Source organism: Oryctolagus cuniculus, chromosome 3, assembly GCF_051225735.1.
Source record: "Oryctolagus cuniculus isolate XC-2025 breed Fujian yellow rabbit chromosome 3, ASM5122573v1, whole genome shotgun sequence".
Classification (NCBI taxonomy): Eukaryota; Metazoa; Chordata; class Mammalia; order Lagomorpha; family Leporidae; genus Oryctolagus; species Oryctolagus cuniculus.
Window position 1 is genome coordinate 48,174,263 of NC_142869.1, and position 23,945 is coordinate 48,198,207.

Consider the following 23,945-nt stretch of genomic DNA (forward strand, 5'->3'; position numbering starts at 1 on the left):
CAATGCTTAGAGAAGTTACAAATGTGGAGAAGGAAAGAAGTTTCTTGGGGAAACAAAGAAATTCATTAACTATGCACACTGAGTCATTTTCACCTTATATAATTTTTCACAACAGAGGATTGAGTTAGGTATGCCTTCCCTCCATTTATACAAAGGAGAAAGCCAGAATTTGGAGAGCTGCGTAACATGCCAAACATGTGTCGCTAGGCTGAGGAGGAACTTGAGTTCAACCTCAGCTTTTTCTAATTCTGAGACCCATGTCCCTTCACTGTCAAATAGAATTAAGACAGGGAAATGCTCCTTTAGAAAAAAGGAATATTACGCCTGAGAATGTGTAGTCCCTAAAGATTTAGGAAAGGATGTGTAGTCAGATGATGGAAGACTCAGTTATCAAGTGTATTAGTTAGGGTAAGTATCAATAAATGATAGAGCTGCCTGCCAAATTCTTACTCTCATCACAGTTCAGGACCAGATGTTCCTAATCATGCATCTTGACACATGGCCTTGAAGGGATCCAGATCATTTCCATTTCGTGGGCTTGCCTTTTCTCAATCACTGAACTTCTTTACATTAAGTTTATAGAAAGCAAAGCTGAAGAAAAGATCCTACTTGGGAGATTTTCTCAACTACTGCCCTTCTATACACCTCCCACTGGCTAGAAAATCCACTACGTAGTGAAAGCAGTATGAAAGAGAAAGAGCTCAGCAGTGAAGTTTGGTAATGGTCCCTCAAAGAGATGCTAGGATCAGAGCAGCCCTGTCGTGTCAAGGCATACACATTTGGTGCACTCGGTGGATTGTGCTCTGTCTGAGCCCTGGCGATACAGTGTATAGCACAGACAAGGTTCTCAACTTTTTGGAATCTGCATCCTGAGAAGGGGAGATACTGGGAATGGGCAATGAATGGAGAAAGAAAAAAACAAGCCAGATACTTTCCAATAATAAATATTTCAAAAAGGAAAACCGAGTTCTGACAAATGGCATCCTGGCAGAGGGCAATGCTACGTAGAACCGTGTGCAGTAAATTCTCTGAGGGTCACCAGGTGAGCTGAACGGCGAGAGTCAGCCATGCAAAGACCTGTAGAGGCAGTACTTTGAGCAAAGAGACCTTTCTGTCCAAAGACACAAGAATGGGCATAAACCTGATGTACTAAAGGAACTGTTCGACAGAAGGTCAATGTGTCTAGAGCCCAGAAAATAAGAAAAAAGGTCTTAGATAAAGTTTAAAAGAGATCTGGCTATGAGGGTTCTTCTAGGCCTTCATGAAGAGATTCAGTTTTATTCTAGGTACACTGAGAAACCTCTTGCTGGTTTATTGTGGGAGTGGTAAGATTTAATTTTCTCCACTATCTGTACTCTCACTGTGTCCTGAAGCTCTACCAGACCATTGCAGCAATTGCCATTGCCCCCTCCCTCACAACTGTACCTAGTTACCTGGAAGCATGGATATGTCAGCACCTTGATTACAATGTATCTTCCTACTGAGTAGACATATTTAATTTGTGGCTTCTTAAGTAATAAGCATAGTTCCCACTTAGGTTCCAAGTAAGTTCATGAATAAATAAATGATGAGAAAAGCAATGAGTAGACAAAAATAATTGAAGGAATAGAAAGCAATATACCCTTTTATTTGGAGTCTGCAATATACTTTCATTTTCATTATGTTAGTAGATCCCATGCTTGCACATTGGGTTCATTGGAAGATGTTTGGTAACTGTACAATTATGGATGAAAGAGATTAGGAAAAGAGTCCAAGAAAAATGAAAGCTTTGCAGCTGAGCCCTGGAATGAATAATCGAAAAACTTTAGAAATCTGGGATCAGGAGGTAGAGTCAATTTGGAAAAGGGAAGGGAGATGGTGAGAGAAAATTATGTCCTGATTCAACTGATAAAAGGTAGAACCAAGTGGGATGCCCAGCAGGCAAATAATTAAAGGTTAAGTTGTATGATAGCAGACAAAAAGAACTGTAGGAGTTCAGAGAAATGAAATAAAGAAATGGATTTGGAGCTGAGAGATGAGAATAGTCACTGAGGTAGCAAAAAGTTGGACTGCTGAGTAAAATGACACAAAATGTTTACTGAAAATATTGAAATTTGTAAAGAAAGCAAAAGTAATAGGAAATAGAAAAAAAGTCAGCTTTCATTAAGAAATAAGAAAATAGAAATAAACTAAAGAAAAAACTTACTTAAACATAGCTTACTTAATGAGTTGCTGTCTCTATTTGTTTAATTAGAAGAGACTATGGAGCATTTAGTCTAGATATTAAGATACCCATGTTCCATTTCTCAGTGTCTGGGTTCAACTTTTGGCTCTGGCTCCTGACTCTAGCTTCCCGCTAATCCACACCCTGGCAGGTAGCTCAAGTTAGTGGATCCATACCACCCACAAGCTTGACCTGGATTGAGTTCTCAACTCCTGAATTTGGCCCACCCTAGCCCTGGCTGTTGTGGGCATTTGAGGGGTGAACTGCAATATGGGAATTCTCTCTCAAACTCACTATCACTTTCTTCCTTCAATTAAGTAAAAAATAATTTAAATATGTAGTGAAATTATTGCTCTGTTGATCATTGAAGTTTCCTGGTTCCGCATCTCCAAAGCAAGGTAAATAGGACTCTGGCATAGGATTCTATTTTCTGGCTTCTTTGAGGTTAAGGACGCTCAACTGTCTAGACCAGGACTACAACCCATGCATTGCCAATATAGAACTCTTTCTTTGTTCTGGTGCAGTAACAGTGCACCAGTTGTAACCACTAGTAAGTGGTTGTTTCTTCATCCTTAACCAGAAATAGCCCTTTGTTGTATAAAGCCCCTGAGGTGTTGGGTGTGTTACTGCTGCCACAGAGCCTCTTATCCTGACTCCTGAAGCCAACATCAATTTTGAGGGTAAAAGGGCAAATGTAGAGTGAGGTTGACTCTTGAGAACAGAGAACAGCAGAGAGACTGAGAGTCATTAAACAAATAAGAGATGTAAAGTTTTTTAATGATACTGACCAGTTCTCCAGCATGCTTGTCTCTAAACACCTTGTAAGCCGGTGGAGGGATTCTAGAAGCTGCTGTGTGTTGACCTGCTCATCCATGTCTCCAAAGTAAAAAATAATACAAGCCACACCCTTGAGGAAGGCACAAGAAGCCCTCTGACTAGCTGCCTATGTCACTCTCACCTCCTCCTTATCACAGCTCGCATGAGTTAGGTTGACTTGTCTTAGGATCAGAGCAGTGAAAGGACACTGAGTGATGCTTCCAGATCCCCAGAGCCACGAGGCCTTTGACAAGGGAAGAGAAAGAACCAGAGGTAATCACAACCAAAGCATAAAGTAGGACAACAACTTGTAAGCAGGAGAGAACAAAATGCTTGATTGGGTTCTGAAAGAAGGATATTTTTAGGAGGATAAAACCAAGCTTACAAGAATAAAGCAGAAATTGATTTTCCATATGGGGCCAACCAATGTGGAGATTAGTAAAAAGAAAAGAGAACAAAAAGAGGTAAATCCATTTTTGTTCCTACAATGTGCAATATATTAGTGAATTTATTTGCCCATGGAGGGGGTGATAAGGAGGGTAGAAAGGAAAGGAATTGAACATCTTTTTTAAGCTTAATTTGGACACATGTAGTAATCTAATCCTAAATTTTAAAAATTACATTTAAAACTGTATTTGAAATAGTAGTGGATTTTTTAAGTTTTTAAACTTACTTTTATTTCACCCAAGACTACATATTAGAAATTTTTTTATGTTAACATAAATCTACATTGTCATCCCTTTGATTACATAATATTCAATTGTACAAATGTACAACATATTGAACTAGTGTCTTTTATATTTGAATGGGAATTCTAAGATTCATTGTGATATTTAAAAATACACTCATTAGCTTTTACTTAATTTTGAAATTCAAAATAAGTAATGTTTTTAGTATTTTTTATTTATTTTAGAGGCAGAGAGGGAGAGAAGAGTACTCTCATATGCTGGCTCACCCCCAAAGTGTCCACAGCAGGCAGAGCTGGACTGGGGATACAGCAAGGAGCTGGAAACTCTGCAGATTTCCCATTGGGTGCCAGTGACCCAATTACTTGAGCCGTCACTGTTGCCTCTCAGGTCAGCATTAGCAGGAAGCTAGAGTTGGGAGCATCCTTACCACTGGGTTGAATGCGGTTCTGAAAACTATGATTTTTTAAAAAGAATTTTCCATTTAAAAAAAAAGAAAATGGTACAATCTCGTACAACTAAGGAAGTTTATTTCATGGGAAAAGAGTTCTCACTGCCTAAGAAAAAGACTCTGCCAGGGGAGATGCTCAGTTTGTTACTGAGCTGCAAATAAATCGTAGGTGTGTAGTGACCCAACAATATCAAAGTTCAAATCTAACGAATCTACCTTATTGTATTCAGTGGCCATGAACCAAAAGCTCAGGTTCTGCTGGTCTTCTTTCCTAGGAGAAATTGGCTTGAATGGGTGCAAAATGGATAGGTGGAGGTGAAGGAAGGATGGATGGAGGGCTGAACAGAGAGATGCATGGATGTTTCAATCTAACAGAGGAGCATGGTTCATTAGAGAGCACAGGCATTGTGACAACACAGAATGCAAACTGAAACAAAGGGCGCTAATGCTAAAAGCAGCTTACTTAAGACTTGAGGTGCTGAAGTCAGTTTACCACATTGAAAATTTTGATGCTGCCATTTATTACTGTATATCCATAGACAAATTGCTTCACCTTCCTGAGTCCTGTGTTCTGCTCCAGTTAAGAATCTGCACATCTATTATGTGAGGTTCCTAGGAAGATATACAATAACCATTATCATTAGCATTAGTTTTCTTTGAATTTCTTATCTAAACATTGTATATCAAAAGTATTTCTCGGGCTGGCGCCGCGGCTCACTAGGCTAATCCTCCGCCTTGCAGCGCTGGCACACCGGGTTCTAGTCCCGGTTGGGGCACCGGATTCTGTCCCGGTTGCCCCTCTTCCAGGCCAGCTCTCTGCTGTGGCCCGGGACTGCAGTGGAGGATGGCCCAAGTCCTTGGGCCCTGCACCCCACGGGAGACCAGGATAAGTACCTGGCTCCTGCCTTTGGGTCAGCGCGATGCGCTGGCTGCAGCGCACCGGCCGTGGCGGCCATTGGAGGGGGAACCAACGGCAAAAAGGAAGACCTTTCTCTCTGTCTCTCTCTCTATCCACTCTGCCTGTCCAAAAAAAAAAAAAAAAAAAAAGTATTTCTCTTTTTGTCTGTATATTAATAACATCGTTCAGACTGATTTCAAGGATGTAATTAGTTTTTTCATTATTAGTAAATCATATTATGATATTTTATCTCATCATGGAAATTCTTTACAAGTTCCCCAAAAAAGCTATTTAAATTGGCTTTGAATATTAGCATTTACCCTACTGGGGGTGTAGGTATAGAGGGGTGAAAACAATAAAAATAATTGTTTGGGATTGTAGAAATGAAATTAGTTCTTTGACTTCAATATAAATATATAAAAGAAGTTAAACCAAGAAATACACAGCCCTGAATTCTAAGCAAAGTCATCTTGCTGTTGTAAAAGAAAAATCTATAATATAAATAACTATAATATAAAGTAAATAATTGTTCATGTTACAAAGATGGTTTTGTTTACCTCTCGAAAGGACTCTATCAGGGTGGGAGTGTGGACAGGAAGTTAAGTCGCAGCTCGTGAGGCCTACCTACCATTTTAGAGTGCCTGATCCCTCTCCTGGTTACTCTGCTTCCAGTCCAGCTTCCTGCTAATGTACACCCTAGAAGGCAGCGAATGATGGCTCACGTGGCTGGGTCTCTGCAACCCACATGGGATATCTGGAAAGAGTTCCAAGCTCCATGTTTCATCCTGGCCTAGCAACAACTTTTGCAGGCATTTGGGAGTGAACCAGTAAATGGATAAATGGATAATCTCTCTCTCTCTCTGCCTTCCAAGTGTAATTTAAATACATAAAAAAATGTTAATTACCTAAGTGTATATTTTAAGAAAGTGATTCACTCCAGGGTTGCAGTGTGGTTCAAAATATGCAAATCTATAAATGTAATACACAAAATCAAGAGATAACCAGGCTGGTACCACGGCTCAATAGGCTAATCCTCCACCTGCAGCGCTGGCACCCCAGGTTCTAGTCCCAGTAAGAGCGCTAGATTCTGTCCCGGTTGCCCCTCTTCCAGGCCAGCTCTCTGCTGTGGCCTGAGAGTACAGTGGAGGATGGCCCAAGTGCTTCAGCCCTGCACTGGCATGGGAGACCAGGAGAAGCACCTGGCTCCTGGCTTCGGATCAACGCGGTGCACCAGCCGCAGCGCGCCAGCCGCAGCGGCCATTGAGGGGTGAACCAATGGAAAAGGAAGACGTTTCTCTTTGTCTCTTTCTCTCTCTCACTGTCCTCTCTGCAGGTAAAAAAAAAATAGAGAGAGAGAGAGAGAGAGAGAGAGAGATAACCAAAGAAAAATCATATAGTCATCTCAACAGATGCAGAAAATGCATTTGACAAAATTCAACATCCCCTCACAATAAAAACTCTGATCAAATTAGGTATAGAAAGAACATACCTCAGCATAATAAAGGCTGTATCTAATAGCCAACAGCTAAAATGATATTGAAAATCAAAAGTTGAAGGCTTTCACTCTAACATCAAAAACAAGACAAGGGTGCCCACTTTCACCACTTTTATTCAACATAGTTCTGGAAGTCCTAGATAGAGCAAGTAGGCAAGACAAAGAAATATAGACATTCAAATTGGAAAGGAAGTAATAAAATTGTCACTCTTTGCAGATCATATAATCTTATATTCTGAAAACCCCAAAGACTCCACCAAAAAACCGTTAGAAGTAGTATATAAATTCAGCAAAGCTATAGGATACAAAACCAGCAGTGTTGAGATAGGAGGATGGAGGGAGAAAGGAAGAGAATATAGTTATGATTTGAGAATTATATCTACAATACCCTTGAAACTGTTAAAACTAATTAAATTAAAATTTAAAAATTAAAAAAAAAATCAGTAGTGTTGTGATACACCAGTAGTGAACTGTCTGAAAAGGAAATCAAAAACTAATCTGATTTCCAATAGCTTCGAAATAAAACCATAAATACCTGGGAATAAACTTAGCGCAAAAGTTGAAAGATCTCTACAATGAAAACATTAAATCATTAACCAAAGAAATTGAAAAAGTACAAAGGAGATGGAAAGACATATATGTTCATGGATTAGAAGAATACATATCATTAAAATATGCATACAACCTAAAGTGATTCACAAAGTCACCACAATCTCCAGCCCAATGACATTTTAGAAAACCTAGAAAAAGCAATTCTAAAATTTGTATGAAACTACAAAAGACCCTTGTCAATGCACTCCTTAGTGAAAGGAATAAAGCAGGTGGCACTATCTGACTTTCAAAAATACCACCAAGCTACCATAACTAAAACAGCATGATGTTGGCAGAAGTAAGCCCACACATCTACATCCAATTAAGCACTGACACAGGTGCTAAGAACATGCATTGGAAAAATGATACTCAATATATAGTGCTGGGGAAATTGGATAACCACATGCAAAAGAGCGAAACTAGACCCTTATGTCTCATCATGTATGGAACTCAACTCAAAATGGATAAAAGACCTACATGTGAGACCTGAAACTTTGAAAGTATTGGAAGAAAATATAGGGAAAACACTTCAAAACATTAGAATGGATGAGGATTTTGTATGTGAGGCCCCAAAAGTCAGAAGTAGAACCAAAAATAGACAGATGGGATTTCATCAAATTAAAGAGCTTTTGCACAATAAAGGAAACAATTAACAGAGTGAAGAGACAACCTACAGGATGAGAGAAAATATTTGCAAAACATACATCTGAGGAGGGATAGTATCCTGAACACCAAAGGAACTAACAAAAAAACACAATCAATCCAATTAAAAATGACCAGTATATATAAATAAACTTTTCTCAATGAAGGACATACAAATGGCCAACAGGTATATGAAAAAAATACTTAACATCAATAATCATCAAAGAAATGCAAATGAAAGCTACATATCACTTCAGTAAGATTGGTTATTATCAAAAAGACAAAAGATAGCAAGTGTTGATGAGCTTATGGAGAGAAAGGAACCCTTGCACATTGCTGGTGGGGATGCAAATTAGTACAGCCATTGTGGAAAACAGTATGGAGGTTCCTCAAAAAGCCAAAAATGTATCTACCGTATGATCCAGCAGTCCCACTGCTGGGTATGTATCTGAGAAAAAAAAAATCTGTTGAAGAGAGACATCTGCATCCCCATGTTTATTGTAGCCCTATTCACAACAGCCACTGAATGAAAATAATGTCCATGCTTATCCGCCAATGAATAGATAAAAGGTAGTCCATAGAATGAAATAGGATTCAGCCACAAAAAGGATGAAATCTTTTGCAACAACACAAGTGGAGCTGGAAGTCATTATCTTAAGCAAAATAAGACCAGCACAGAAAGACAACTATCACATGATTTCACTTATATGTGGAGTCAAAAACACAGTGTCGCTCCCCCTCTTCGCGGAGGAACGACACAGGAACTTGCACTGTTCTTTTGTCTACTCAGCCCTTCCCGGGTTTGCTGCTGGTCCTTCCCGGGTTGGCTGCTGACCCCTCCACCTCCGTGGAGGGGCTGCTCCCCCTGCCACTTTCCCCACTTCCGCGGGGGAGCGGCACACCGCCGGCCGGCTCTCTCGGGGGCTGCTCAGATGTTATCCGGATGTTCCTTGGTGCATGTTGTCTCTCTCCTCCTTTATAGTCCTCTTCCACCAATCCCAACTCTGCTACCCACACGCCGAGCACGCTGCTCTCCTCCAATCAGGAGCAGGATCAGCTCCTGCAGCTCATCAGTCAAATTGGCGAGAGGCAGCTGCGTAGAAGTTGTTTGGTCTCTTTCTCTCAGCGCCATATTGTGGGAGAGCAGATGCATAGAATAAGTCTTAATTCCAGTAACTTAGTCTAGTCTCAGTTGCTCCCCACACACAGGAGATGCCATCATGTCATAGAAGTTAAAAATATAATAGTGGTTACCAGAATCTGTGGAGCAAAGTAAGGAGAGATTAAGGTAGGGGGGTGTTGCTTGATGATTATATAATGTGTACATGTAAAAAAATATCAGAGTATCCCATAAATATGTTCTAATTTTATATGTCTGTAAAAATTGTTGTAAAAGCAGACCCTACAAGTATTACTGTCCTGACTTTGCTTATGAGGAAACTGAAGCTGAAAGCATTACAAGGTGGCTTACACCATGCCTTATGACCAATAAGCTCAAGGGGGCCAGGAACTGAGCATAGACAGTGTAGTTCCAGAGCCCAGACTCTTTGCTGCCCCACTAAATTGCCTATCAAATACCTATCACATGTTGAATCTGGCTGGTTGGGTCCCTGGAGATCATAGTTTGTATGTGTAAAGCAGAGACAAGTTAAATGGTCTGCCTAAGGCGAAACATGTCTGTCTTTTCCTCCATATAATAACACATTCTTATTAAAATTCCTTTCTATGATTCATACAAACCAATGGAGAAATTATGATATTTTAATTGAATACCTAATAAAATCATTGTTTTCATCTTGTTTTTTCATCTCATGCACGCAATGAGTGAAATATGAAAACATGTCGCAAAGCCAAAACTTTATCTTAACTAATAACCTGCTTTTTCTTAAAAGAGGAAAATCATACTTAGGCTGAGTGTTTTATTTTTGTTTTTTAACTTTTTAATTTCAGAGTAGTTTTGAATTTACAAAACAAAAATTGTGAGACAGTACAGAGGTCCATATATCCCACACTAAGCATCATTTATTAACATCTCGTATTAGTATGATACATTTTTCACAATTAATGCGCCACACTCAGGCTTGGTCTGCTGAATGTGTGGTCATTTTCATTGTGAAGAAGTAGCTCTTTCTACCTTTTACAAAGCCTGAAGAAAAAGAGACTCTGAATCATTTCCCTTGAAAACCATGTAACATGGGAGAACACCATTTAAAATTGCATCCATTAGACAAAATCTCTAACAGTTCTATACAGGAGCTTAATCTGGTCTTTTCCATAAGGGCCCAGTACCTTAACTTTTTGAACTTGGCTGAGCTATCTAATTTCTCTGAACCTCATCTCGTCTGTCTGTAAACTAGTGAGATAACAAACATTGCCTACCCATGAGATGTTCATAAGGGTTAAATGCCAAAATGTGCATAAATGTTTACAAGACACCTTGATACTCAATAATGTTGTCTTTGTGAAACCAGCACTCAATTGCAATGCATTTATTTAGTTTTGAGCTTTCAATCTTTATCTTTTTTTTTTTAAGATTTATTTATTTATTTGAAAGTCAGAGTTACACAGAGAGAGGAGAGGCAGAGAGAGAGAGGTCTTCCTCTCTGGTTCCCAGATGGCCGCAACAGCCAGAACTGTGCCGATCCAAAGCCAGGAGCTTCTTCCAGGTCTCCCACGTGGGGGGAGGGGCCCAAGGACTATGGGCCATCTTCTACTGCTTTCCCAGGCCATAGCAGAGAGCTGGATTGGAAAAGGAGCAGCCAGGACTAGAACCGGCACCCATAAGGGATGCCGGCGCTTCAGGCCAGGGCATTAACCCTCTGTGCCACAGCGCCGGCCCCTCGATCTTTATCTTGAGATATATGCTGGACCAATATTTCTGCAGCCCTGACTCTTTCCCCTCTGATTTCCCTTCATTCATTTAACACATTCACTATGTTTCTACTAGGTAAGTAGCAGGCATTGCTCCAGGTTCTGGTGTTTCAGAAGTGAGCAAGGCAGATAAAACCAATTCCATTATTGGGCTTACTTTCTGGTAGAAACACATGATAGAAAGTACACATATAGAGATAATTCTTCAAGGAAAAATCCGAGTAGAAGTGATTTGGGCTGTTTAGGACATGTTGGACAAAAGTGTCAAGGAAGCGTGTCATGAATATTACAAGTTTAGACTGTGTGACCAAGGAAGGCTTTGCTACCAACACAACATTTTAGCAAAAATGTGAATCAGATAAACACCTCTATGAACATTAGTTCAATTCTGTCCTATATTACAACATTGATTGAACATCAACCATGTTGTGTGCATTTAAAATATCTCCTTCCTCCATTGAGCCAAATTTAAACCATCACCTCCCCTTCCAAAAAAACCTATTATATCCATGGTATTTCATCACCCTCATTCAATTCTTCTAATCATCAAGACAGGCGCTTCACCATGTCATTGCTGATGCCGACTTCCCACTGTCCTGTCCACACACGCCAACATCCAAGGTCACCTGCCAACTTCTACAAATTTTACTCTCAGAATTCTTTCACCTCTGTCCGATTCATTTTTATATTATTGGCAGCAGTGTAATTCAGGTCCATAATTCCTTTGATTTCACTATTTGAATAATCATTGGTGCCTTAATGTCCAATTCGCAATGGTCAGTTCTAACTTCCTAGACATCAATGGACTTGTGAGTACACGGTGCCAACATCTTCCACAGTCCTCTAAACCAAAATAACTTAAACAGTGAAGCAGGTTGGGCAGGGCTAGGGCTTATTAAATCAGTGACTAAGCCGGGTCAGTGGCTCTGGGTCAGCTCCCTCAGATTCCCTGGGCTGTCTCATCATTGAAAACAGGATGGCTACATCAAGGTCGAGCAGCACAACATTCAAACGCATAAGGGAGCAAGTTTCTGTCTCAGTGCAAACTTACAGATTGCCATCACCACCTGCTGCCGCTGGCTTCTTTTCATTTCCATGGTTGTGTCACGTATTTGTGTTTATAACAATTGTGGGAAAGGGAAGATAATCAGGATGTACCCCTTCAGCACATGAGCTTCCAATATCTGAACAGATTCAAGGATTCTTTCAGGAAGCAAGGGGAGCAGAAATGGTTTGGGGATGGACAACAAAGTACATCTGGCAAATCCTCTTGAGTTAATGCTTATACATGCTATGCAAGCTTCTCAGATAAACCTTACTTCTCCTTCTCCGGCATGTGTTAGCCCACATGTGCTCTGAACTCTCTTCACGGCCATGCCCTAGATCACCCAATCTCACTATGTGGCCCAGGGTCTAAGACATCATTTGCTTTTTTCCTTCACTTTCTTAGAGAAATGTATATTGAAGTTTTTCCAAAGGCCGCTTGACATATGTTGGTTTAATGCAGAAGCAGGGATTAGAACCCAGCTTTCCATTATTATGCTCCAAACTAAAGAATTTTCAATAATGTGCACACTGTCATTCTCATTAAATTTATTCTGAGTATTTAGTTTATTAAGTTAATTAATTTGAGGGACAGAGACAATGCATAAACAGTACTGTTATTATCTATTTTGAAAAGTGTCATTGCATCATCATGGCTCACATTTTCAGGGTCCAGTGCATAATGTAAGAATTTCAGGAGCTGGAATAGTGGCATAGTGAGTTAAGCTACCACCTGCAATGCTGACATACCATAAGGGCACCAGCTGTGGAGGATGGCCCAAGTGCTTGTACCCCTGCCCCCGTGGGAGTGCATGGGAGACCTGGAAGAAACTCCTTGCTCCTGGCTTCTGCCTAGCCCTGCCATGGCAGTTGTGGCCATGTGGGGAGTGAACCAGTGGGTGAAAGATTCTCTCTCTCTCTCTCTCTCTCTCTGTGTCTCATTCAGTAACTCTGCCTTTCAAATAAATAAATAAATAGGTCTTTAAAATAAAAAAGACCTCCCAAGCCGGCGCCGCGGCTCACTAGGCTAATCCTCCGCATTGCGGTGCCGGCATACCAGGTTCTAGTCCCGGTCGGGGGCGCCGGATTCTGTCCCGGTTGCCCCTCTTCCAGGCCAGCTCTCTGCTGTGGCCCGGGAGTGCAGTGGAGGATGGCCCAAGTCCTTGGGCCCTGCACCCCATGGGAGACCAGGAGAAGCACCTGGCTCCTGCCATCGGATCAGCGCGGTGCGCTGGCCATGGGAGGGTGAACCAACGGCAAAAGGAAGACCTTTCTCTCTGTCTCTCTCTCTCACTGTCCACTCTGCCTGTCAAAAAGTTAAAAAAAAATGTACTTAAAATATAAAAGACCTCATTGATGACAACAGAACATTAAATCGAATACAGAGGCGATTGTGGACAGATCACCTGCTCATAAAGGCTGCTGTGCTCATCACTTTTGCTGTATTAGAAGAGAGTTACTGGGTACAGGTCCTACTCAAGGGGTGGAGATTGCACAAGGCATGAATATTGGGAGGCAGTTCATTAAGGGTCCTGTGAACGCTGCCCCATTCCTCTCTCCCTTGCACTCTTGTTTACCGGACTAGGCAGTTACGGCCCCAAGGAAAGCCTTCCTCTGATGTAAATCCAGATACTCTTTTCCATATATAATGGGCAACACATATTTAGCACTGACTGTGTGCTTTTGAAATGAGTAAGTGAATAAATGCATGATAAAGTGGATTGACAATTTAAATTCTTGTAGCAGTCTTTGCAAAAAAAAAAAAATCATAAGACAAATTGACCTTAATTTTTCCCCAAATTTTGTTAGATTAAGATTGATTGTCTTTGGGGCCAGTGCTGTGGCATAGTAGGTTAAGCCTCTGCCTGTGGCACCAGCATCCCATATGGGCACCTGTTCGAGTCTCGGCTGCTCCACTTCTGATCCAGCTCCTGCTGATGGCCTGAGAGGAAAGTGGAGGATGGTTCAAGTGTTTGAACCCTTGCACCCATGTGGGACACCCAGGGAAAGCTCCTGGCTGTGGCTTTGATCGGCCTAACCCAGGCCCCATTTGGGGAGTGAATTAGTAGATAGCTGACCTCTATGTTTGTCTGTCCCTCTCTCTATCTGTAACTCTGCCTCTCAGATAAATAAGTAAATCTTTGAATTTCAGATCGTTATCTTTCCACAAGCACTAATTTCTCTTTCTCTCCATTGTCATGGACTGCACTCCTTCTAAGCATGAGTTCTTTCCAACCTCGACAAAAATCTTATTTATGTTATTGTCATGGGTGCATTATTGTCCTTGAGAAGAAAATTAATGATGCAGGGGACAGCTGGAGCGTATCTGGAGGAACTGTTCTGCTGGCATTTGTATTTTTATTTTGGATGGCATCAAAATGGCAGGAGAGCAACGCCCTTTTAATGGTTTGCACATGTGGTCAGGCATTGTGCAGGCAAATAATGCTTCCCAGTGCTTGTATTCAGTTTTCAGAAAGACAAAATAAAAATGAGCAGAAGCCTTTGTAGATCTAAGCATTTTCTTCAGTTTTCTTCATTGGTCTAGCCCACAATGCATAAGCTCTCACTTCCAAATCTGCTTCAAGGGTCTTTTATAATGACAGAAACTAAGTCTTTGTTTCCGTGGAGCAGAATACAGAATGCATCAGTGTGCCATTTTAGAAAAACTATTTTGTCAGTCTTGTTTATGCACTCAAGATAATAGTGTTTTTAAAGAAGGCTGGACCCAGTCTCTGCCTGTTTATTCAATATAAACAGAAGCATCCCTTTTGTCGTTGTAAGGACAGGATGTGTGCTAATTTTACCAAGTAAAAGCCACTGCACTTGGCCGTATAAATCCTTGTCTAAAGCAACCTTGCTGCTTCACAATATTGTGAAAGTGCCCATAAAGGATAATACGATGATGCACATCAAATATTAATGTGCATTGACACATAGTCATCTATTACAGCAGGGAAGTGCCCCCTCTGAGCCGCCTGAAGGTTATGCCTTCCTTCACCTCTGTCTTCACACTTCAGCCTCCCCTCCCCCTCCCATGCCCAGTGAAATAAGGTCCCGGGTGCCCTAACCAGCAACTCCTGGGAAGTCTGGCAGGGGGTAGATTGGTGTCCTTACAGTAGCCTTTTTGGTTACAATAAAACATCTATTGGACTAATGTGTAATCAAGAAAGATTGGTGTTTATTGTTTTGGGTTTATGACACCGAACTGAAAAGTGAGAGCCACACAGGGGCCAGGGGTTGGGGAAAAGGAATTGGGGTAGAAGTCCACCTGCATTGGACTTTAGCTATTTCCTTACAAATTCCTTATCAGCATTTTGGTAAGAAATGAATTGTGTTTTCATCATGTTTTATGTAAGAACATGTGAATAACCAAGCAACAATTCGACTCTACAGTTTAGAACCAAATGTATTAGTTACATAGTTCAGCCAGGTCTGCGTTTCTCTTTGTATCAAGCTGCAAAAGCAGTTGTGCTGCGTCCGTGCGCTGCAGCCAGACTGTGTGTCACATCCCCGCCAGCTAGCGCCCATCCCACATCTGGCTTCATTTCAGACTAGTACCACACCTAGAGAGGAAGGAAGCGCTAGGAATCTGTTTATGCAATTCTAAGTCTTTCAATTTATAAAGACATATGCCAAAAATCAATGTCTGTCTCCACACAGACTTTTCTATTACTGTGGCACATCTACAGATCTTTTCCCCTAGAAAATGCAGGTTCTGAATGTTATACCCCATAATAATATGCTGAAGCAGAAACTTTTGCTTTTTGTTACACAGAGAACCATCTCTGCCTATAGAACTGATGCCTGAGTGAGTTTTGCAGCTTCCTGGGACTGAACTGTGCAGCTTTCTAAATCTTTACATTGCACATGCACCCCCGCTGCCCTGACACACACACAAATTCTATAACATAAAAACCTTGTGCTGAATTGCTGCCTCAGATGAGACTCACTCTGCATTGACTTAACCAGTAACTTCACACCTGATAGTAGGCCCATCCCTCATCACCCTCTGATCAATAATTCAGAAGCTCAATAGAAATGTTTTAAGTTGAAATTGAACACACCATTAACAGTCCTAGAAAAGCAAGCATTACTTAAGCAAAACACAGAGGCACTGTCTCAGTCACCAACACAAAACCCAACTTAGCTCGAAGACTGGATTTCTTACAGACTGCCAGTGTATTTCCGCCAGACCAGATCAATTACTTAGTCCTGAGTGAGTAAACTTTTGATCATCCCCCTTTATCTGGGCATTGGTCTGTTTCCCTTACATTAGGCAATACTATACCTCATTCATTTCTTCTTTGTGCAGGCCTACCTGCTTTTCATTAATTTTCTTCCTGTCAACCAGCCAGCTCTGGCCCTACTGTGGATCCAGGAAATTATCCACGCTTAAAAAACAGTTGCGTAGAGGTGATGACGCTATTCCCCTCGGGGTCCAGTCTGTGTTTACCTTCATGCTGCAGCCTCTCAAGGATCACTGATAAAGAAATACATGCCGAGCTTAAAATGTCTTCGCAGTAACCATTGCACAGTCAAAGCTAGACTCCAAATTCAGTAAAGCTCTGGTATCCAGCTTCTTTACCCCTTCGAAATGTAAAACCTCACATGAAACACTGACCATAAACTCTGAGAGTATGTAGTTTAAAACTCAAATCTGTAATGTTAGAAAATGGGCTTGTGAGGTACATCTCAAGTAGGTAAATTCTAACTCACAATTTGAAATTTTAACGTGGAATCAAATTCCCTTCAAGAACTACCAGTGTTCTCCACATGTCTGACACAGCTTTACAGTGTATGACAGTAACATAAGGAAGCATTCCACTCAATTGGGTAAATTTCAGAGCTCCTCTTTGATTTTGCTGGTAAAAAGTCAAGAGCCCTCTGCCTTTTAGAAAACAAAGCAGAAACAACACAATGCTAAAAAAGGATACTCCTGAATTTTTATAGCCTACAATCTCATGCTGTATTTAAATTAAAATAATGCTTTTTTTTTAAACATAGCTTGTGTTGACTTAATGCATCTTGTCAGAAAATAAAGAACAGAAAGTTTCCACAAAATATCATTTCATTTTTGTAGTCATGATAAATCAATTATGGGAGCTCTCATGTATGGGAAATATATTTAAAGTTATTCCATGAATAAAGAAATGTGGAAGTCATGCTTTAACAATAATAAATATAAGGCAGTTGTGACTGTCACAAAGTATATCTATGAGCTGATCATGCTTCCACCCCAAAGCTCTTCCCTCTGAAATATTCCTTCACAGAATTTCAGGGAAAAGATTTTATTTAAAGTTAATCTTTAGCATGCCTTTCAGTCACTTTGAAACTTATGATTATCTCTAATCAATAGAAGTTGCTAATCTTTCTCTAACCATCCCAAAGTCAGGTAATCTAAAGATAAAAGAAACATCACTAAAGAGAGAGGATTATAGAGGTGGGAAGGAAAAAGATTCCCCAGTTTAATATAGTATCTGGCTAATAGAGCTAATGAAAGTTTCCCATCTACTAAAACATCTAGAAATGTAGATAGACGAGATAGATTAAAAAAAAAAAGACAAACTACCAAAGCCTTCAGGTTTTTTACTGACTACAAGGCCAATGCAACTGAATTTTAAAATGCAAAAAAAAAAATCTTTGCAGAGGGGCAGGTGTTGTGACATTGTAGCCAGTGTCACTCTATGCGATGCCAACATCTTATATGGGTGCTGGTTCATGCCTTTGTTGCTCTACTTCCGATCCAGCTCCCTGCTAATGGCCTGGGAAAGGCGATGGAAGATTGCCCAAGAGTTTGGGCCCCTGCCACTTATGTGGAGGACCAAGGTGAAACTACTGGCTCCCAGCTTTGGGCTAGCTCAGCCCTGACCATTGTGGCCGTCTGGGGAGTGAACAATCAAATAAAGATTCCCTCTCTCTCTCTCTCTCTCCCTCCCTCCCTCTTTCTCTCCCTCCCTCTCTAACACATAAATAAATCTTTACAAAAAAATTCTTGCCAAAACAATGACTATTCACCCCTGCTTCCAGCCCAATTTGAAAAACATGAGGACAAAACCTATCAGCAAATGGTGCAGCCTTTCTTATCTAGATCAATGCTTCTTTTGGAGAAAGCCAGAATGCTGCTGTCTTCCTCCTCTTTCCTGTTATAACTCCAAAATTCATGCAGAAAGTATAGTTCTTAGAATATAATTAGGCAAGAAGTAGAACGTACCTCATGTTGATGCAGTTCCAAAAGAAAAAACCTTCTACAGGCAGAAGGAATTGAAAGTATAGAAAGAAATGGATGCCGAGTACATCCATCATGGTAGATTTCTGTGTACTCAGTCAGAGTCAAAGTGAGAAGACAGACATCTATCAAAGCTTAGGCACCTGGTATTAGACTAGGAATTGTGTCCATCAAGCCGCCATTCAGCTATAGATGGGAAACAGAGCAACAAAATCAATATATACGTGAACAGGGAGTAGGGTACAACACAATTCATACAATTAGACTAAATTCAAATAAATTAGGATTTATGTGAAGATGAGTAAGTAAGTCAACAAACCAACCAAAAAAAAATCTCCAAAATCTTTTCTACATTTCATACTTCATGAGAAAAAGAGGATAATCCAGCACAATACTTAACATGACACCTTGGGAAACACCTATGCTTCATTGTGCTAGTGAAACGAGATGAAGAATATAATATGTGTAAAGTGTTTAACACAGCTTCTGGCAATTGGTGAACGTCCAATAAGGAATATACATTTATTTTTAAGCAGTTGGTACTAAAGAGATAACTGAAATACCATTTTCTTGAGTTTAAGTAGGTAAACCCCAAATCCAAAAACCAAGTGCAGATCAAAGGAAGAATGCCGAGGCAAAAACAGTGTGTCAGTGAATAGATACCCCTCTAAGACATCTTAGAAGATATTATTAATTGTAAAGATATTATTAATCATAAAGATAGAGGGAAAATACTGATAAACATCTAGGTTTAAAGAAACGCAATACCCGGGGCCGGCACTATGGCATAACGGGTAAAGCAACCGCCTTCAGTACCAGCATCCGATATGGATGCCCGTTTGAGTCCCAGCTGCTCCACTTTCCAATCCAGCTCTCTACTATGGCCTGGGAAAGCAGTAGAAGATGGCCCCAGTCCTTGGGCCCCGCACCTGTGTGGGAGACCAGGAAGAAGTTCCTGGCTCCAGGCTTTAGATTGGCAAAGCTCCAGTCATTGTGGCCAATTGGGAAGTGAACCAGTGGATGGAAGACCTCTCTCTCTCCTCTCTCTCTCTCTCTCCCTTTCCTCTCTCTGTGTAACTTTGAATTTCAAGTAAATAAATAGATCTTAAAAAAAAAGAAAGAAAAGGACACACAATACCTACTCTTTCATAAGGGCTAAATCAAGGAAACAACACCACTAAGGATGTTTCAGAATTAGATTTTTTTTAAAATGGGAATAAGACCTTACACACTTGCAGGAACTGCTGATTAAATATGTAGAGTAGGTTGCCTCTACATCTGGTAGTGGTTCTGAAGTTACTTTGGTCCAAGAGGGTCACTAATCAGAAAGGAAAGCTGCATGTGAAGCCAGGTAGACAGGAACGCCAGACATGACCTCTGCAGGGCAGACACATAGCCATCCCTCACAGCCTTCCACCTCTAACGATGGCGCTGCATACCCGCCGCACTCCAGACTCAGAGAAGGTGAGGGAGGAGATCCACCAAGAGCTTGAGATGCTGCAGGCCATGCTGTTGTTCATGCCCAGGAAGGCAGGCAACAGCAAATCAGCAGCCACCTGTGTGACCTACAGCTACACCTGACACCCTCCGTGGACTTGCAGGTGGCATGGGAGCTGCTTTCCTTCCAGCAGGTGATCTGTGGCTAACACAGAGAAATACCCAGGAAGGGATTTCTGGGAAATGTAATTCCAATGTATTTGTCTACAAATAAATAAAAATGAGAATGAGTGCAGATTTCCGTCCTTCCAATTTTAATCCCAGAAGGAAATAGAACAGTAACAACTGAATAAGAGAACTGCACTTTGAATTAATGCTTGATTCCTTTATTAGGTGTTTTTTCACATTGGATGACATCTGACTTCTCTACTTCAGCTCACTCGAATGTCCAAAATTCCTTAGATCTCCATCTTTATCTGCCACTGCTTCTATTCTGTCTGAAACTGTTCTCAACAGCTCAGTGATACTTTGTATCATGATGCTCCTGGGGCAGTCCTCCAGACACACTTTTCCTAGCATCTTGTCGCTCTTAGTTACTTTATCTTTCTGTCTCCCCTCATCATTTCAAATCTAGCCATAGTCATCCTTCAAGTTAGTCTCAGCTATCACACAAAATTGGTGCAATCTTTAGGTCATCTAAGCCTGGTTCATTAGAACATTCCAGGTATTCTGAGTGACTGCCTCTGGTTTTATTCTTGTTATGGTTTCTAAACTTTGATTCTCAGATTCATTCAAGTCATCCACTGCACAGGGTATAGATACTCTGGAGATATGATTGTTTTGCTTTTGTTTTTATCTTTCTTAAGTTTATTAACAACATAAAATTTAATACTGGCTTTTTGGAAGAAAAGCTAGTAAACTAATTCTCTGTTAATTAAAATGTATGTCATATATAGGCAAGATACAACTACCACTAATTATATATTCATTCAATGAAAATGCAAAAATAGATTATACATCATTTTATATGATCCTTGTTTGTAATATGAGCCTTTATCTGTAAATTACTAAAGTTTGCTTCTTTTTTTGGTTGTTGTTTGGGAGCTCTGTAAAGTTCTTCTCACCAACATCAAAACAGCTAAGACTAGTCATTGGTAATCCATAAACTAAAAATTCTGTTTTATTTTTTATATAGCGAACTAAATTAACAAACACAGTTCTAAAATATTTATTGCCCTCCAGACAAATGACCCTAACTAATCAGCATGGAGTCTACACGACCCACACTGTTGCTCCCACTGGGTTAACCTGACCAGGGAGAGGGGAATCATCTCTCCACAGCCCTGCCCATGGGCAGACGCCATAGGCACTCATTCAATCCTCTCCACATGCCAGACTCTGAGAAATGCTGTTGTGAAAAGAATGTTTAAGGTCTATTTTCTGACTGATCAGCTGAGAATCAAGGGTAGTGAGAAAGGTCTAAGAACTGTCGAATCTTACGTCATTCTATAAAAATTAAAAATGTGGTAGTTCATGGTTTTCATTGTTTTATTCTTTGACTTTCTTATATGCTCTCATTTTTTTCTTTATCTTTCAAATGTCATTGCTTCTCTTTTTAGTTTCTATGCTTGTGTAAGGGGGAATGATCTCTGGAACTTAATCAACATTTCTTTCCTTCCTTTGATTCTTTCTTCACTGCATTACTTTTGAGAGCCCTGTGACCAATCCTCCTAAGAAAGTGACTGATAAACTAAAAGGAAATTAGGTGAAGAAATTCCCCAATCTCAGAGTAGTATTACTATGGTAATTTAAAAAGAAAGATAATATATGCATTTGGAAAGATACAGCCTCTCTTCAAGATTGAGAGAGGAAAATTTATCTGTGTGTGTGTGTGTGCACGTGCACACACACTTGGTTGTGTGTCCCTCTCTCTCTGTAACTCTGCCTTTCAAATAAATAAATAAACCTTAAAAAAATGTGGGGATGGGGGCAGCATTATGGTGTAGCAGTTTAAGCTGCCTCCTGGAATGTTGGCATCCCATATGGACAACAGTCCTTGCCCCGGCTGCTCCACTTCCAATCTCACTCCCAGCCAATGTGCCTGGGAAAGCAGTGAAAAATGACCATAGTGCTTGTATCCCTGCCACCCATATGAGAGACTCAAATGGAATTCCAGGCTCCTGGCTTCTACCTGGCCCAATTCCAGCCACTGTGGCCATTTAGGAAGTGAACTGGCAGATGGAAAATTCTTTATTTCTCTCTATCATCTCTATCTCTATCTCTGTCTCTATCTCTATCTCTAACTCTGCCTTTCAAATAAAATAAATCTTTTAAAACAGAGAGAGGAAAATATGTTCTTAAACTTGTTGAAATGTTTTTTCAACTATTCAAAATGATCAATGCTTTAGAAAATAATTTAAAATGAAATATAGCTGAGTATTACACATTTAAGAGGTCACTTTAAACTGGAAAAAAAGCTGAAAAATAAAATGAGACATTTATTTTGCCCTCAAAGTGTTAGCATACAATTTAATATGCTGTTGAGAGCAGAGGGATGGTTGCAAGTCAAATGAAGGTTATATTATAATTGATACTTTGAATTGTTAAGGAGAGGCAAAGGTGAAATGAAATGCATTTTATTATTATTTTTGTTAAAATCTTATTAAAAACTTTCAGTGGAACACAAGCTAGAGACCATCTTCTAGGTCTCATGTTAAATTAGATGTGCAGCCCTTAATAGTATCACTTACCATAATGCTTTTTGAAAATAACTTTTCCAACACATGCATGGACTTTCTCAGTTCTTGTGATTTTCTTTGCAATTTCGGAGATATCCATAAGCTCAAACCACACAAGGTCTGATTATCGGACTGAATTTTGGTTTAAAAGTATAGTTGAAAATATCGGGGTTACAATTTATACTAATGTATATAAGCCAGTAAGTTTAGCACTTTAATTCAGTTGTTTTTAGTCATGTTTAAGTGCCTGAACACCATAAAATCATGGTGTTTTTTGAGTACTTCTATGAAATAATGACATTTTAATTGAATTGAAAGAACTATGTAAAGAAATTCACCTGCAGAAAAATTATTTTATATATAAGCAAGTCCACACACAAAATAAGGAATAACTCAAAGTATATACCTGAGAATTAATATATATAAGGCTTATCTGTTTTCTAATGTGTTCATTTATTTTGTCACCCTTACCAGCACATGCAATAGAAAAACTGAAGAGCAATGAGAATAAGGGGGAAAAGAATAGAGAATAAAAGCTGGCATAATTCAGAAAAATTTCTTTAACTTGTTTTTCTCAGAGATTAAAAAAAAGCTATTTTTGTATTTTAGTAGCAGAAGATCTTGGTTGAGTCTCCTACAGAATAGTTTACTAGAAACATAATATGAAACCAACTATTGTATATCTGCTCAGATGCGTTTCCAAAAGGGAATATTTTCTCAACATGAGGAAAGGAAAATTGTATAATTACACTAATATTATTCATATTGTGAAACCTGAAGACCTTCAAAATAATTCTCATCGTGCAAAACTAGTTCTCCATGTTGTATTCTGAACATTTTGAGCATAATTATGTTTTTCTAATTATTTGATTAACCTTGTCTGTCCTGTCCTATTGAATTACCATCCAGCAACTTTTCAATGTCTTTTATTCTTAGTAAAGAAAAATGTGCCAACTTTAATGTAGACATACCATCATGAGAAGATAATGCAAAATACAAGAACCTTGAAGAGGAAAAAAAACAAAGGCAACATTTAAAAATGCAATCTCTTGCACATGTTATAATCATCATTTCAGAGGAAGGAAGCAATTCCGAAAACAAATTTTCAAAGCTATTTTTACACTAACATTATTTTTTTTCTACATGTGCGCCCATTATGGTAGAATTGTCTTTTCCTTCCTTAAGCTTAGAATTAAGTCAAAGTTAATTTCCTGGTATTCCTTGGGCCTTTACTTTTTCTTATTTAAATTGTTTGGCCAAAGTCAGCCCAGAGTGCTCATGTACTTATACATTCGAGTGCACTGTGAACAGAAAGGGCAAATTCTGTATAATTTACCTAAGTGAAGATACTCTTAGTACTTCTTAAACAATGATTCTAGTGAAGGTGTTGAATAATCTATAAACATTTTTATGCTATAAGTATTCTGATACTGAAAGTTTAAAAAAAAAACTAGTATCACCCAATTGACACATGATGATTCAAAAACTATTTGTTCAATTTATTTTGGGTAATATAAGTAACCATTTACATAATGACAAGTAGTGAAATATTAATGTGATACTGGCTTACTTTTGTTTGTATTATTATTTTTATTCATGATAGGAATGTAAGAAATGTAAAATTATTTCCAAACATATTTTATTTTAGAATAAATGTCAAGCATTTGCTAAAAGAGCAACTGAGTCCAGTTAAATTTAACAAAATTCACTTGAGCAAGAAGAAGGATTCTAGAACCAGAAACATCCCAAATCAGTGATGGTTCAGAATGCCTCACCCCAACACCCATGCAAGTTATATTTATAGCCAAAGAGATGAAACTGTCATACAGAAACAACTTGATTACATG

General features: G+C 39.6%; 1 protein-coding gene across 4 annotated transcripts in view; it reads left to right on the plus strand.

Moving 5' to 3' along the window:
* TMEFF2 (transmembrane protein with EGF like and two follistatin like domains 2) overlaps nt 1-23,945 on the plus strand; it is a 306,033-nt gene that overhangs the window by 168,937 nt on the left and 113,151 nt on the right. The gene's annotated exons all lie outside the window — the stretch shown is intronic.